Source organism: Mesoplodon bidens (assembly GCF_964165515.1).
Source record: "Mesoplodon bidens genome assembly, chromosome: 8".
Taxonomy (NCBI): Eukaryota; Metazoa; Chordata; class Mammalia; order Artiodactyla; family Ziphiidae; genus Mesoplodon; species Mesoplodon bidens.
In genome coordinates, this window is record NC_138165.1 from 21,355,826 (window position 1) to 21,372,831 (window position 17,006).

Below are 17,006 nucleotides of genomic sequence, written 5' to 3' on the forward strand. Positions count from 1 at the left end.
TGTTTCATGTGTCATATAGAAGATCAAGTAGAGATAGCCAAAAGGCAAAAGGACACATAAGCCTAGAGTTCAGCTGAGATGGAATCTATATTTAGAAGTCACCTACACAGCAATGACCAGAAGAGACACGAGAAGGGATGAGAACTGTGAAAAAGAACACAGCTGAGGGCTACACAGAGGACAGTCCCCATATTTACAAAGTATAGGAGAAAGGAGATCTAAAGGAAACAGGGAGATAGGAGTAGACGCACAAGAATACATAAGATAGATACCATAAACATGAGGCTGCAGTGTCAAAAGTTGCAAAAAATTAAGGCACTGAGAAAAGGCCACTCACTGGACTTGGCTGCCAGAAGGGCACTTTGGTCCTCTGAGAATATTTTCCGTAATGGGTGGTGTCAGAAGCCTGATTCACGACTGACTGAATGGTGAAGGGAGATAAGGAGTGTGAGTAGGCCACAAGGGAAACTTGGTGATAATGGAAATTAAAAGAAAAGGAGAATGGTAATGGATGGAATGGTGTGGTTGCAGGAAGACTTTCTAAGGTAGTGGTTCTCAGCTGTGGGCAATTTTGTCCCTCAAGGGGCATTTGGCAACGTCTGGAATCATTGTCGGTTGTCACAACTCCAGAGTGCTACCGGCATCTGGTGAGTAAAGCGTTGCTGTTAAACATCTTGCAATACACAGCACAGACCCTACGATGCAAGGTCGATACTGCCCAAGTATCAATACGTTGATAGTTCAGAAATCCTATTCTAAAGAACAAGAAAGATACAAACATTTTCATATGGTGAGGAGTTACCAAATTTAAGTTACAAAAAAGGAAGGAGATAATGACAAAATAAGGTCCCACAAGAATGGGATGGTATATGATTAAGGGCAGAAGCAGGTGGGTGGGAATTGGAAAAGACCTTTCAAGTTGTTTGAAACAGGAGGAATAGAAGCAAGACCAAAAAGTCAGAGAACTGGAGATCAAAATGAAAGTTGGGGGAACTCATATCTGATGATGTTGATCTCCTTAGAAAAGTAAGCAGCAAGGATTCTGCAGAGATATGGGGATGGAACTAGGGTCTTGAGAGAAGAAAACACCTGGAACAGCCCATGTGGAAGTGGAATCAATTAGAGGGACATGAAAGGTTTACCAAGTATCCATGAGGGCCCAGCACGAGGAAAAAAAAAAAATCAACTCAGTTCCCTGAATATCTACAACAAAAAAAGTTATTTATCCTAGGAGCCAAAGATAAGAGAATGACAGAGCTTTCTCAAGGTCAGGATTGGCCAGGTGGATCAGTGAAGGACGAGAGGTAAGGAAAACTAGGCAGTCCTGCTGAGTCAGCTTACGTGATGTCCAAGCTATGGAAATGATGCCAAGACCAGATGAACTGAGAAGACATAAAGGAGGCTGGGTTCCATGGGAGGGACAGATACTATGTTGGGCAGGAGGAAGAATGAGGGGAGAAAAAGTGATAGGAAGCCAAGGTCAAAGAGAGTAACTCTTTGGGGTCTCAAATGTTGGAGGATAAATTGTTTCAAGTTATGATGAGGTCCAAGACAAAGCCATGGCTGTAGACTAATTCTAACATTCAATGGGGGGGGGGGGATTCCATCCTAGACTGCACCATCCTTAATATATTCCTACCAGCATCAGTCTTTAGAGATCATTTACTTATCAATATGCCTCTGTTTAGGTACACCAATCTCACTATCACTAGATCTTGTACATCCCACAGCACACGTTAGTGACATGGCCATCTGAAGTTAGTCGAGATTGTGTCACCAGGGCTAGCTAGCCCACATGGAACTCGAACCTCTCTGACATCAAACTCTCCTGAGAGTTGCACATGTAGAAAGATGGTATCATAATAGAACAGCACATAATATTCCTTATTACAGGATGGACATCATGACCCACAGCTATCGCTATTCTCTACTGTGGTAATGAGTGGATCCAACTTTACAAACAAGACAAAATTAGACAAAATTAGCTCTCCTTTCTTGCCTTTTGGACTCTAACTGATTGTACTGTCTGAAGACACAAACAACATTAAGCACTATTCCCTAAATGTATCATTTTCTCCCAAGGTGAAGATATAAGAAACACAGTTTTATTGCATCATAATTTTAGCTGTTATCTTTTAGCACAAGGCCTGTTCCAGCATGCCCTATCATCTTAAAGGGACAATTTAATTTTTAAGGGACTGCAGCAGCTAGAAACATGGATTGAACAGAGCAAATGACTCAGGAGAAAACAAAAAATGAGAATTTAATTTGTAAAAATACATTTTAAAAAGTAGTCTAACTAGTTCAAACAAATGATATAAAATTAAGACATTCTAAAATTGGCTCTTTTTTTTTTTTTTTTTTTGTGGTACGTGGGCCTCTCACCACTGTGGCCTCTCCCATTGCGGAGCACAGGCTCTGGACGCGCAGGCTCAGCAGCCGTGGCTCATGGGCCCAGCCGCTCCACGGCATGTGGGATCTTCCCAAACCAGGGCACGAACCCGTGTCCCCTGCATCGGCAGGTGGACTCTCAACCACTGCCCCACCAGGGAAGCCCTAAAATTGACATTTTAATAATATTCTGATTACGTTCCAAAATCAAACATCCAGATATGAAATTGTGATTTTTCAGAGGGCTATTAAAGACATGCAAGGAATTCTTTATGCTAATAAAAAAAATACTTCAAATATTTAAAAAGAGCAACCAAACATCTAAATATTAGGTTGTTAAGCCACGGGAAAACTGATATTCAAGTGCTGTAAATTCTTCTCCAAATACAGATTCCATCAAATTATCTGCTCCAATAAAGGGAAGAAGAGGTACAAATATTAGACCAAAAAAGATACAAATAACCCCAAGACTATTTAAATGTATATTTACATATATTTTATATAACTAAACCCCCTCCCCCCAAATATTATGTAATTAAGTAATTTCAAGCATCAGGACCAATGTCTAGGCTTTCTGAAATCTATAAATAATAATTAGGATGGTTTTTATTCTACTACATCTTATATATAGGGGTCCAGAAAAGTAACATCTAACCAATAATCTATTTATTAAGACCTTCTACGTACAGTAGCAGAAAGTATCCAGCAAGGCAGCTATTCCGGAGCTCCTCAGAGGTTGTATAGAAGTTATCTACACAAATTTGATAATACAAGGAGTAGAAACGAATAGGACAACCCATAGACAAAGAAGAGCAAGAAGGAAAAAACCCAAAGCCAAACTGTGAATCAGTGGTTCTCAGGTTTTAAGAAGCTTCTTAAATTAAACAGTCTACCAGACCCCATCTCTGAGAATCTGATTCAGAATATTTGAGGTGGGGCCCAAGCAAATGGGCTTTGTAACAAGCACTTCAGATGATTCCAAAGCAGGTGCTGTGTGGACCAGCTTTTGAGAAACATGACCCAGTAATAAAAAAAAAAAGGAAAAATTGATACATTGGACCTTACCAAAATTAAAAACGTTTGCTCTATGAAAGACCCCATGAAGAGGATGAAAAGACAAGCTATAGACTGAAAAAAGTATCTGCATATCTGAATAAACTCTGTGGATTGTACCAATGTCAATTTTCTGGTTTTGCCTTATACTATAGTTATGTAAGATGGTCCCTTTGGGGAAAACTGAGTGAAGGGTACATGGGACCTCCCTGTACATTTTTTGGCAACTTCCTGTAAGTCCATAATCATCTCAAAACAAAAAATTTTTTAAAAATGTCTACCTGTCTGTCTAGCTATCTATCACATTGATAACAAGTTGGTGGGTTATACTATAGCCTGAGATGTTGTTTATTTTAAAGAACTGTAGTCCAGAAAGCTTGTAATTTACAACTGTGAAATCTTCAACAATGTTAACCTGAATGGCACAGGCATTCTCTCCTTATTAATTCAGATGTAAGTGCAAAAGTTATTATTGCTGTTGTCATTATTATTAACATTTCACGTTCTGAAGTAGTGTTATGACATGTACCATAGAAACTGAGTAAATTATCTGACTTCAGACGTATAGGGTAATTAACATGAAGAACTGTTATGAAAATATTCCTATTTTTTCCTATTAATGTAATACTGAGTGAACATTAGTTTTTAAGACTTTATGATTAGTATTATAATCTAATACTATAATCTGGCACTAGAGAACTGTTACTGTCTCAATATATAAAGCAGTGTGTCAGCAAGAGTATTTTCAGTGTCTCTAGAATTCAGTGTCTCTATTATTGTAAATACTACTACTAACTAATTACTAGTAAACATAAGGGAATTACTACGTGCCAGATACTGTGCTACTAATCTCATCATAAGTGGATCATCTTTCTTAATACACACAACAACCCATGAGGTAGGTACTGTTGTGAAAGATGGGTAAAGAGGGAGATTAAATAGCTTGTCCATGGCCAGATCTCCCATGATGTTAGAACTCATGCTACAACTACTGAACATCCACCTGAAATCCCTGTCACTGCCCCCACCACGTCATCACCACCCAGAGGATGAGGGATCCCCCCCAGGTCTGCTCTGAAAATGTCAGAGAAATTAAGGGCTCTGGCTTCTGATAAGGTTTTTAATTTGACACCAAATATTTTAACAACCAACTAGAGTAAATAATAATGTCCACAGTAATTCCAGTTACTGTGGGTGGATTAACAGTGAAAACAGAATTGCCAGAAATGAAGGTGTCCTGCTCGCAGCCCACTGAGAAGCCTCGACCTATGCAGAGGAAGCAGCCATGATAAAATAAGGCCAAGTAAAACCGACAGGCCAAGCTTCAGGAGAGCAAGGCCATTTAACAGGAATTAGAAATTCATCAACGAAGTGGTTGTTATCTGATTTCTAATTTCACTTTTACTGCGTATTTTGTTTCTGAAGCCGATTCAAGGATTCCTGTTGAGTATTTTCCCAATTTTTTTTTTCTGAAAGGGGAGGCCCTGATTCCAAACTTAAAGACGGAAGAAGTAAATCTTGCTACTCTTACACTCAGAATATTAAACATGTTTCTTCAATCAGCTGTTTTGAAAGTGCTTGAAGAATTGTAATATGTGAAAAATATTAATTTACAGTTCCCAATATTATAAAAACGAATACATTCCAGGCAGCACACCATGGACAGTTTCTAGTCAAGCCATTAGGAAATCTTTTTTATATAATGATTTGTTATCCAATGTCAGTTGCAATTTCAAATTATCTGATCGTGAAAAAAAAATCAGATGTGGTGAGTCACTGTGAAATGTTTCTCACAGCAGTTAAACAAGAAGACCTGAGGCCCAGGAGGAGGTCCTCGCACCACTACACTGAATGGAAAGGTTCTAAGGAAGGGTATTGCTGGGGCTATTTTTGCAAGACCAGTTTGGAGCTGTTAATCCAGAAAAAAGTATTGGGCTGAATGGAAACTCAGTGTTCTGGAAATAAAGAACAATACCTCATGTGATTTTAAGACAATAGAAACAAAGGCAAATGTAACATGCTATTTAAACCCTGAGAGTAACGAGCTAGGTAACTCAGTTTCCTCCTCTATAAGAAAATCATAAGAGTGGCTAATAATTAGTTAGTGAGCTGAGGCAAGGGTACTACTAACCTTCATACTTAACCATGACAACCGCCTTATAACACAGGTACTATATCCCATTTTACATATGAGGAAACTGAGGCTCTGATAGGTTCAGTAACTTCCAAGATCATACAGCTGGGAGTGCCAAATCTAGAATTCAAATCCAAGCACTTTGAATCCAGAGCCTTCCCCTGCCCTTAGCCACAGTGCCCTATGCCTCTTGGATTAGAGGTGTCCGAACTTACCTCTTTCAAGTGAAGGTATGCGTGAGAAAGCACCATAAATTACTGACTTTGTAAATTTAAATGTAATATATATCTTTATGTGATATCAAGTTATCTTAGGGTAGATTCTAGAATACGCAAACAGCAAAACATGGTAAACATTTAAGGAAAACAGACAAGAAAAACTTCAAATAGAGGAAAGCTATACTGTAATTTATTTTGTCTGTGAAGTGAGAAAAGTTAACTATTGTTTTACCCAGTTTATGGCTCTGAACCCCAGAACACCTGCGTCCAGTCGTAGGTGGTGGGAGCACAGTTCAAGAAACCCTAAAATGGATGTCAAAGACATAAATTTGAACAAAGATTAACCTCTTATTTGTTTAAATTTATTAATATGTTTATTCGATTTGCAGGGATTTCAGAGGATGTTATAGATGATCAGGACTTGGGCAAAGGACCACTCATGAATTGTGTGGGTGGAAATGTACATAGATATTCACTGTGGTGCTAATTATAAAACAAAGTAGAAGCAATGGAAATATCCCCACAACAGGAACTGATTAACTTACAGGTAACTTACAGGATGCTATGTGGTCTTTAACAATGCAGATCTATATTATTGACATGAAATGTATTTGTGCTGTAAATTAGACAGGAAAGGCAGACTACAAAAGGGCAAGAAAGTATAATTTCATTAAAAAATATTTATAGTCTAGGTAGTAGACACATCGAAGTGTTAATGGCAATTATCTACGTAGAATGGAATTGGGACAGTTATATACTCATTCTTTGAACAATCATACCTAAGGGTAAGTCCTGCCTTCCACAAATGTGCCACACAAAGCCTTCTTCACTTCAAAGGAGGATGGTCAGGGCTGATCTTAGTAACTCGAATTCTCTGTGGCACCTTTCAAGTTTAGACATATTTCATAACATCTTTAACACTTCCTTAGGCATTATATGATTCCATATTTCATCTATTTGACTTTTCCAAGGAACCCAATATGCCAATGAAATACTAAAACCAAGCCTAAGCCCTAGGTTGCAAAATAAATCAAACTGCACCCATCTTTTGTGGTGAGACTGCAAACTGTCCTCAGTGTCCATTCTCCCCTTCTCCCTTTCAGGAACAGAACTTCCTCCACCACCCCACCTCCACAAATTTTAGCTTGGCACAGGATCAGCCAGCCAGTCTACAGTGCCCAGCCTCCCTTGCAGCTAGGTATGGCCACTCAGCTCTCTCTACTCAATGGGATCTGAGCAGAAGGATGTGTGCAATTCAGCCTTTAAAAAAGGAAATTGCTTGCCCACTACACTCCTCTCTCCCCAGCTCTCAACCTTCCTACAGGTAGGATGCAAAAGTGGTCCTAATCAGCTAGCTTCTACTCTGTAGATGAAGTCAATACTGTAAGTGATTGGACAGCAACAAGGTAACAGAGAGTTGGTCCCTGAATGGCCTCTATATCTGTGGTTTTCAAACTTCAGTGTATATTACAATCACCTGCATGACTTGTTAAACCCAGAGTGGTGGGCCCATCTCCAATTTCTGACTTACACTTTGCATTTCTATCAAGTTCAAGGTGATATTAAGGCTGCCAAACTGGTGGGAGAGGCTGGGGGAGCACATCCTGCTAACTAATGAAGTAGAACTGCTCTTTCATTAGGATGGCCACTAGCCACATGTGGTTACCGAGCCCTCGAAAGATGGCTAGTGAGACTGAGGAACTGAATCTTTAATATTATTTAATTTTAATTATCTTAAATACCAATGCTTGATTCAGTTAATGGAAAACTTTTAACTATGTTTAGAACATCTTGGGTACGTGAAACTACTTTTTCAACTGTATATTTTATGAACTCTCAGATCAAGTACTTCTGATGAAAATTGAGTGTCTGAGTTGATATGTGCTATAAGTATAAAATACATATAAGACTTTGAAGACTTATTAAAATGAAAATATAAAATATTTCATTTATAATTTTTATATTGATTATGTGCTGAATAATATTTGATTATACTGAGTTAAGTAAAATATATTATTAAAATTAATTTCACTTTTTTCTTTTTTAATGTGGCTACCAGGAAATTTAATATTGTAACATAAGGGGCTCACGTTATATTTTTATTGAATGGCGATGATCTAAATTATTATGTGAATGAGAGAAAGTGGGAGAGAGACCTTCTATCTTGTATGAGCAGTTAGCTTTGTTTGCAGTCTCTTTGTAATAGTTACTTAGCCTGAAGCCTGTTATCCTCCTATGCAAAATATACAATTTCCAAATTTCTGGTGGTAAATGTGCTATGCTACTGTTCCCTTTCTACTCATCCTAATCCTTTTTCTTGTTTTGTTCAACCTCAATTGCACAGAATTGGATTAATCACTATCTTTGATATGAACACATTCACATCCCTGGGGAACACATGTTGCCCTCATTCACTCATTCTTCATATCTAATATTGTAATATGCAACCATGAACAATAACTGTGACAATAACTTATCTACCCAAATAGCCCTCCCAGTCTCATCCTCCTGGTTCCCACTACTTGAGGTAACAACCATCCTGAATCCCGCACTCAATATTCTACTGCTTTCCTTTCTATATATTATCATCTCATCTACATGTATTCCTAAAAACTATGGTTATGATTTTAGTTGCTTTTAAATTTCAAGAAAAGAGCACTATACGTAATATTTTTAGAATTTTTTCATTTTATATTGTTAAAACATCTATGCTGCAACTCTTTCATTACACTTTATTCTGACTGTGGCATATCTCCCACTGGGTGAATATACTACAGTTTACTCATCCACTCTCTTGCCCACAGACATCGGGGGTTTCCCAGGTTTCTGATGTTGTGTTCAGTGCTACCATAAATATTTCTGTACATATGTGCAAGAATTTCTTTTACATATATACTTGGAAGCAAAATGTTGGAAATGTGGTTAACTTTATGAGATAATGCCAGAACCATTTTCTAAGGTAGCTGCACCAATTTATTAGCAGGGTATGAGATCCTCCAGATCCCCATCCACCCTAGCACTTGATATTAACACACCTTTCAATTTTTCCAATTGAATGGGTATAAAATGGTACCTCATTGTGGCCCTGAGTTGTATTTCCCTCCAAATCATGAATGATATTGAACATATTGGGTATATTTCTTGGCCATACGTACTTCCTTGTCTGTATCTATAAAATACCTATTCATATCCTTTGTCCATTTTTCTAGTGGGCTATTCATGACTTTCTCCTTGACTGGTTGGACTTCTTTGTATATTCTACTAATCCTTTCATCTTTTGTATGTCTAGTATAATGAACCCCATGTACCCATCACCTAATTTCAAAAATGATCAATTCATGGTCAGTCTATACCCCTATTTCCCCTCCGTTCCAACAAATTATATTGAAGCAAATAACAGGCATCATATAATCTCAATAATGCTTGTTTAGATTTTAAAAATTCTTTATTTTAATATAGTCCAATTTGTCAATCTTTCTTTTATAGTAAATGTTTTCTGTGTCTGAAGAAATCTCCTTCTTTGAAGACTAAAAGTCTAAAAAAAAAACAACCTGAGGAAATCCTTTCCTATGACCAAGTTTAAAGTCTTAAAGTTTTGTGGGTTTTTTTCTGGCATTTAAGACTTTGATCCTTCTGGAGTTGATTTTTTTTTTTTTTGGTATAGGGTGTGAAGTAAGGATCTGTTTTCATCTTTTCTCCTAAGGATAACCATTTATTCTCAGCTCTATTTACTGAATAGCCCTTCCCTTTCCTACTGATCTGACATATACCAAAGTTCTAAACCTGTGTGTAGGCATGTGTTATGGTCTGAACTGTGTTCTCTCAAAATTCATATGTTGACGCACTAACCCCCAATGTGACTGTAATTAGACATACAGCCTTTAAGGAGGTAAAGTTAAATGAGGTCATAAGGGTGTGGCCCTAATCCAATAGGACTGGTGTCCTTATAAGAAGAATAAAAGACACCAGGGGAGTACATGCACAGAGAAAAGGCCATGTGAGGACACAGCATGAAGGCAGTCATCTGCAAGCCAAGGACACAGTTCTTGCCAGAAACCAACCCCAGCATTACCTTGACCTTGAACTTCCAGCCTCAACATCTGTGAGAAAATAAATTTCTAATGTTTAAGCCACTCAGTCTGTGGTGTTCTGTATGGCAGCCCTAACAGACTAATACAGCATGTTTCTGGGCTTTTTATTTTATTCCACCGGTCAATTACCTGTCCTAGTGCCAGTACCACATTAAATTTCTAGAACTTCATAACAGGTCTTGATATATGGTAGGGCAAGTTCATTCTCCTTCCTCTAACCTTATACATATTTTTAAGGTCAAACTCAGAATTAACTTAGTCTACAACAGAGTATCACTGATCCCTCTTCTCTTTAAACCTTTTGCATTTGACTGGCACCACCACGCTCAAGCTTCATTGAGTTTTAGATTGTTCCCCATACATGTTCTATGAGTAATGGTCTCACACCTAGTATAAGGATCAGTAAACGTGTTGGTCACACAGGAGATACTCAATGAAACTGTTATTTTATGGTTCACAGTGAGAGCAGAAGTATTTCTACGTGGCCACTAACAATGCCAGAGCTTCAGCTGGTAGGGAGCTGAGATTCCTGAATTCTCCCTACTTTTCACTGAAAAAGAATAGTGCAGAAGACCCAGCACTGGAGAAAGAGGATTAACTGTTTAACTATGAAAAACACTATAGAAGTCAAATTTATCTTGAAAGAGGCTAGGAGCAGTCATTCCATCATTTACTCAAGGCATAATTCCCTACTACACGCCAGACACCTGGCTAGATGCTAGGGAGACCAAGACAAATGAAAGGAAGTTCATAATCCAAAGGACCTGAAGTTTAGAGAGGGAGAGACACGCCTAAAGAAATAACAGCAATTGTAGAATATGCACTAGACTCGACGTAGCACAGACAAGGGAGGAGTCAACTGGGAAGATCATAAGACTGATTGGTGTTCCTGTTCTACTGCCAGCTCCTACAAATGGCATTCTTTTATAAATAACTTCTCTTCTAAATGCTTACACTCTCAAAGGGTAAAAGAGATCCTTAGAGAACAGAAGAAAGTTGCATACCATACTAGTTCTTCTCCATTTGCCACCCACTTCCAGAACCATTATCCAACCTTCTCTTGCCCTTCTCTGTGCTCCAGGAAGATGACCTCTATAGACTGCATCACCCAAGACCCCTTACCTCTAGCTTCCAGATGGATGTGGCTAACAGAAGACACCAGCAGGAGATAGAGAAAGGAGAGGAGAGGAGAGTCAAGGTATTTACACTCATCCCCATCTCCCTGCCTGTTTCTGTCCTGGCTATAGCTGTTTCTACACTTACAGCTCCATGGCCAGAGCTTTCACTCACTGGGTCCCAGGAACACTGATTCCTTCCTTCCTTGTTCCTTCTGACCTAAAGACAGTCACGGTTTCCACAGTTGCTAGCTCCAGGGTACTTGAGGGTTCTCTGGATCCTGTCCTCACCTCTTTCAATCTTTCCTTCACTAAATGCTTCTCAGTTAAACCTTTAGAATACGCGATCCCTTACCCGCCAGTTCTCTGACTGAAACCATGATTACCTGCAACTACAAAATCCAATCTCTAGAAAATACCTGAGCAAAGCTTAAGTTTTCCAAGGGCCTGAAATCTGGGCAACACTGTCACTGTCCATCACTGACTGAAGGACTACCTTGGACAGCACATTGTATCAAGTGTTAAATGTGCCAGTTTCAACTGGAGTAAAATTTGCATCTCTTTTGCAGCTGGCCTGAGATCTGAAAAAGGGGGGGCTCTTAAGAGCAGTTCTGGGTATTTCAGGAGTGAGTCAAAGACTTTTTTTTAATAGGACGAATTAAGCACCTGACTGAGGGTTCTGAGAGTAGAGAATGGTCAGCTCATTGGTATCCCCAGCTAGGCTTTCTTCCCAGGACCACACAATGCCTTTCTACCTGAGTCTGCGTTCCACTTATTTGAGGAGCTAAAACACTGCTTCCTGTCATAATAACCATCCTGGAATACTGTACATGTTTTGTTTAAAAAAAAAAAAAAAGGACTTTAACTATACTAGTTTTAAATTTATAATGGTTTTGATTCATGAAAGTAACAAGTAAAAGTGTGTCCTATGATTTTGAGTGGCGTCATTCTGATTCCAGAAAAATCATTCATGATTTATTCAGGCTACAATGGAGAGTACTGGAAAGAAAACAATATTAGTTCCTTAAAGCAGAGTTGATCAAATACATCATATATACAAGTCTGTTTCAATGAAAAAAATATTTTTATTGTATACTTCTCAGAAGTCTCCACTATTCTTTTTTTAATTAAAAAAAAATTTTTTTTGGCTGCATTGGGTCTTTGTTGCTGCTCGCAGGCTTTCTCAAGTTGCGGCGAGTGGGGGCTACTCTTTGTTGCTGCGTGCGGGCTTCTCATTGTGGTGGTTTCCCTTGTTGCAGAGCACAGGCTCTAGGTGCATGGGCTTCAGTAGTTGTGGAACACAGGCCCAGTAGTTGTGGCACACGGGCTTAGTTGCTCCACGGCATGTGGGATCTTCCTGGACCAGGGCTCGAACCCATGTCCCCTGCATTGGCAGGCGGATTCTTAACCACTGCACCACCAGGGAAGTCCCTCCACTAGTCTTTTTGTCTCCCCAGATATTCATTTATTGACCACGGATTTTCTTCCTAAGCATAACTTTTCAGTCTTCATTCTCAATGCCTTTCTGCTCACTCTGGGCTACAGTGTTTTCTTATGCATGAACCATTTGCTCATATGTATTATTTGATTTCTACCACTGACTTCAATGCAACCTTCTCCTTCCAGCCTCTCTTCTTCCCTGTTCTCTTGATTCCCTTTTTTCTTTCCTTCCTTCTCTCCCTTCCCTGAGTTCATCATCAGATCATGGCATAAACCTCACCTGCCCTCAACGTTAGTAGAGTGTCCTAAAACAGACAAATGTACTTCTGCTGCTACTCTAAGGACAGAGTTCCTCCCTTCAGATGTGGCATTCCCACTGGGACTTGGGGCATTCAATTAGAGGCAAGTGAGGTTACCCAGGCAACCGCTCCAAATTGTCCTAGGATGCCTGGCAAGCATGTTTTACGCAGCCTGATGTGAAGGTCACACTAGCCAACCCTATGACAGTTAAAGGTGCAGTCTCTGTGCAGTCAGCCAAGGGCTCAGGGAGCATCCATCAAGATAATCTCAATAACATTTGCATAATCATAAAACTGTCAGACTCCCAAAGCCACAAGGACCCACGCAAACAGACTATTTCAAAGAGCCAAAGATACTAGCTTAGAGAAGGAACACAATAGGTGAGTGTGCTAAAATCATGAAAAGAACACTTTAAAAACCAACCAGATGGAATCCAATCACTCAGCTGGTGAAAACACTTTACTCAGTTTCTCAAATGATTTAGGAAGAGTTCTACCCTGAGGCAAGGCAATAAATGGAACGGCCTGGAAAAAGTCACTCTGTACCCTTTTACTTTTCATAATTCCCTTAGATCAGAAGTGTTTAAAACATTATTCTCAAATAGCAAGACTCAACATTGAAAAGCATGCTCATACCCACCAAATTAATGTTACATTTGACTAAATCTCAATCAAAATTCCAATTTAGCAGGGAAAATACCTACAATGCAGAGAAGAAATCCATGTCCCTAATACATGAAGTGCTCTCACAAAACAGTAGCCAAGACAGGAATATTCCTATAGAAAAATGGGAAAAGCTAACTAGCCAATTGACCACAAAATTCAAATGGCCAATACAATACAGAGAAATGCTCAGCCTGAAAAACAAAGATGCAATTTAAAACAATGAGAAACCACTTTTCATGTAACAGATTAATAAGGAATCAGAATAAACTTTTGGGAAAGCACTCTAGTAACAAGTCTCCTAAGCCTTCAACATAGGCCCTGCTTTGATCTAATAAATTCTATATTTAAGAGTTTATCTTAAGTATATAATCAGGCAAGTGCCCAATCATGTGTACAAAGATGTTGATCACAGTATTGCTTATTATAGCAAAAAATAGGACACAACCAGCACAGGCTTCACAGCCATTCTAAGTGATGATGTAAATATAGTCACCAATATGGAACAGTAGTTCAAATACTTTCTCTGGTTGCAGCAAGGGGTAAGGAAAGGGAGAGGTTTATAAAGTAGCATGTGTCCACTTTTGTAGAAAATAAGTAAATGATATATAGGAAAATAAATCCTAAGGAAGAAAATATGGGTATTTAACACCAAATGTTATCTGGGTATTTAACACCAAATCTGGAGAGTGGGATTATGAGTGATTTTTATTTCCTGGGGGAGATTCTATCTTCATTTTTTTTTTCTGGCATGAAAAATACTACCTCCTATAACATTTAGTTTGAAACGTTAAAAGGAAATTGTAACTACCTTTCATGCATACTAAGATTGTTTTATTTTTTTCAGCAAATTTGCTTTAGGTCAGCATTATTAAATTTCTTCGTAATATGTGAGTCTCTACAAATTAGAATATAGAAGGTGCTCAAACATCTATGGATTTTAGGTAGATGGATGGACAAGAGACTAAAATGACATCACCAGCATCAATTCCTAGAAGCCAAGATGGTACCTGGGAAAGCTGCAGCCTAGGGTTGCTCCCTGACATAACCACAGAATCAGAACTTCGTGGGGTTAGAAGGGAACATGCTACAAACCATCACTGGTTACAGGCTCCATAAGGGTGACTTCCTTAGCAAATGTCTTCCTTCCTTCCCCTCCAATCCCAATGCACACCATAGAAAAACAGAAAAAAGCCAACACTGTAACAGAGAACGTGGGATCTGTGAGTGGGATCTAACAGAGGATTTTTCATCCAGGGCCCCGTGGTGGTTTACTCTAGTGGGGACAATTTAAATGCTGTGCCTGTGAGGGGTCACTTGACAGTACAGATCTGGGCTCAGGAAAGCAAAACCATTCATTTTCACCTGTTCTGCCAAGTAAAAGTATCTCAAGTTTGCTACTTCATGCATCATCAATTGTGAGACCAGCTCCCTTCCACCCCCCAAAACATGGCTGGCTGACTGAATCAATCATCCTATGAGTATCACTCACTAACAAAGCCACACCTTTGCAAACTCAACCCACATCTCTGTAAGAATACACTGTACTTGACTGATGGACAGTATTAACTTTTATCCTTAAACTGAAGATAAGCTAATGTCATTACGGGGCTATTTAGAAGTTTATTACTTGGAAAAGGAGAGTGAAAATTTTATAACACACACACACACACACACACACACACACCCAACAAACAGGTTTAGGACTAAACAATCTTAGAATTTACATTTCCAAGAAAGCACACTCATAGCTTCATCTACCCTTGCAGGGTAGATGCAGGGTGCATTCTTCAGTTTCACTCAGTAATGACAGACTCATTTATTAACAGGCTATGTATTCAGTTTACAATGCATTTCTTCAAATAGTACTGTGTGCGTATTAGGTATTCCCTAGTGATGCTTCTACCCCGCACTAAAATAGCTGACAATACTCCATACCCACCCAAATTGAACCGATGCCCCTCAAATTCTTTATTTTTATTTTTATTCAGGTTTATATTTCTTCTTTCTTTTCTTTTTCTTTTCTCTCTTGTTTTCTTAGGCATTTGCTAAGTGGCAATCTCTCAGCCGTGCATAATCGGGACTTCCAGAGGCTTGTTTTGTGGTGGTTAGAATTTACAGTCAATGTGAATAGTCTAGTTGAAATAGCCAAGCCCCAGAATGGAGGGGAGACAAAGAGGTTCTTTACCACAGGGATTCCTCGAGCTGCCTCCGTGGGCTGAAGAGTCAATTACCGCTGACCTAAGCCCATAACGGAGCCAGCATTCTGGGGCAGAACCTGGCTTAATGGATACGGTCCAGTTATCCCACAAGAGCAATTTTTTTTTTTTTCAGATGCTTTCACTGCTCAGCCACACACACTAGCAACTTCCTGTAACTGCATTTTCCCATGGAGTGTCTCAGCCGCATGCAAAAATCCAAAATCAACAGGAAAATCCCACTTCAGGAGATAATCCTAATGTCAGCAAAAGAAGCAGAACCACAAGTGACAGTAAGGCTGTGTGTACAACTCAACTGATGATGCTTCTGCAACATCACATTTTACTTCTAAAAAAATATGTTTTAATTTCTTCATTTTTCTCTATAAAATAGAATAAGAATATGAAATATATTTATAAACAAAGGTATCAAATTCCAGTTAGAAGCTTGCTCATTTTTCAACTTAAATACTTCCCATTAATCCAAGATAGTGAATTAGCACAGTAGAACTTCGTTTCTTGGCCAAGTCTTGGCCAAGCCTGTTCATCCGAGCTTTTGGTTAGGTGTACACCCAGATTTCATCGGCACACGGCAGTCATTCTATTGGAGCTGCATGGGAGCAGTGTCCCCATGATCAGCTCGTGGACCGTATCGCGTGACTTCATCCTCTGCCCAACATCTCTGTCCCCTTTCCTAGGCACTCAAAATCTGAAAACGTTCAGAATTAACTATATTCCCACATTTCTGAAATCTTCATACTAGTTAGGAGAATGTCCTGAATTTGCTGCCTTGAAATAGCATTGCTCAGATGGCACTAGGGTGATGGCGGAGGTAGTTATTTAAATCCATCCATCCTGCTAGGATTTATTGTCCACAGTTCAGCATACTGAAGATGACATGTCACAAGGTCACTAATTGCTCCTGACATGTGAGGTTTACCACTGGAACCTCTGAATATGAAATGGGTCTTGGATTTAATAGTGCATAATTAGTTCCTGTTCCACCCCAAATGGAGAATCTTGCCGGAAAGGGGTCCGATGGGATGGCTTTCAGCAGCAACATGCGCTGATTATAGATAATTACTCACTAAGAACCAGCCATTCAGATGCTGACATAAAACTCAGCTTTCCCTCCCCCCACTGCTAGTGTAATAAGCAATACAAGACTCATTATCTGTGGCCCCCTATTGATACTCATCTAAATGTCACACTTGGACCCTAAGGCACTATCTGCAGAACCCAATTGCTAATGGAACTAACACCCATGGGCTTTATAGTAGAACTGAAACACCACAAGTTTAGAAATTCACCTTGGATTTTGAAACTTGGCTTTGCCACTTACCATTTTTGATTTTGGGTAAATTGTTCAACTTCTGTGCTTCAATTTCCTATTCTGTAATATGG

The 17,006-nt window shown here is 39.2% G+C and overlaps 1 protein-coding gene across 15 annotated transcripts in view; it reads right to left on the reverse strand.

Annotated features, from left to right (window-relative positions):
- Window positions 1-17,006, reverse strand: part of OSBPL6 (oxysterol binding protein like 6) — a 209,611-nt gene that overhangs the window by 159,201 nt on the left and 33,404 nt on the right. The window lies entirely within an intron of this gene.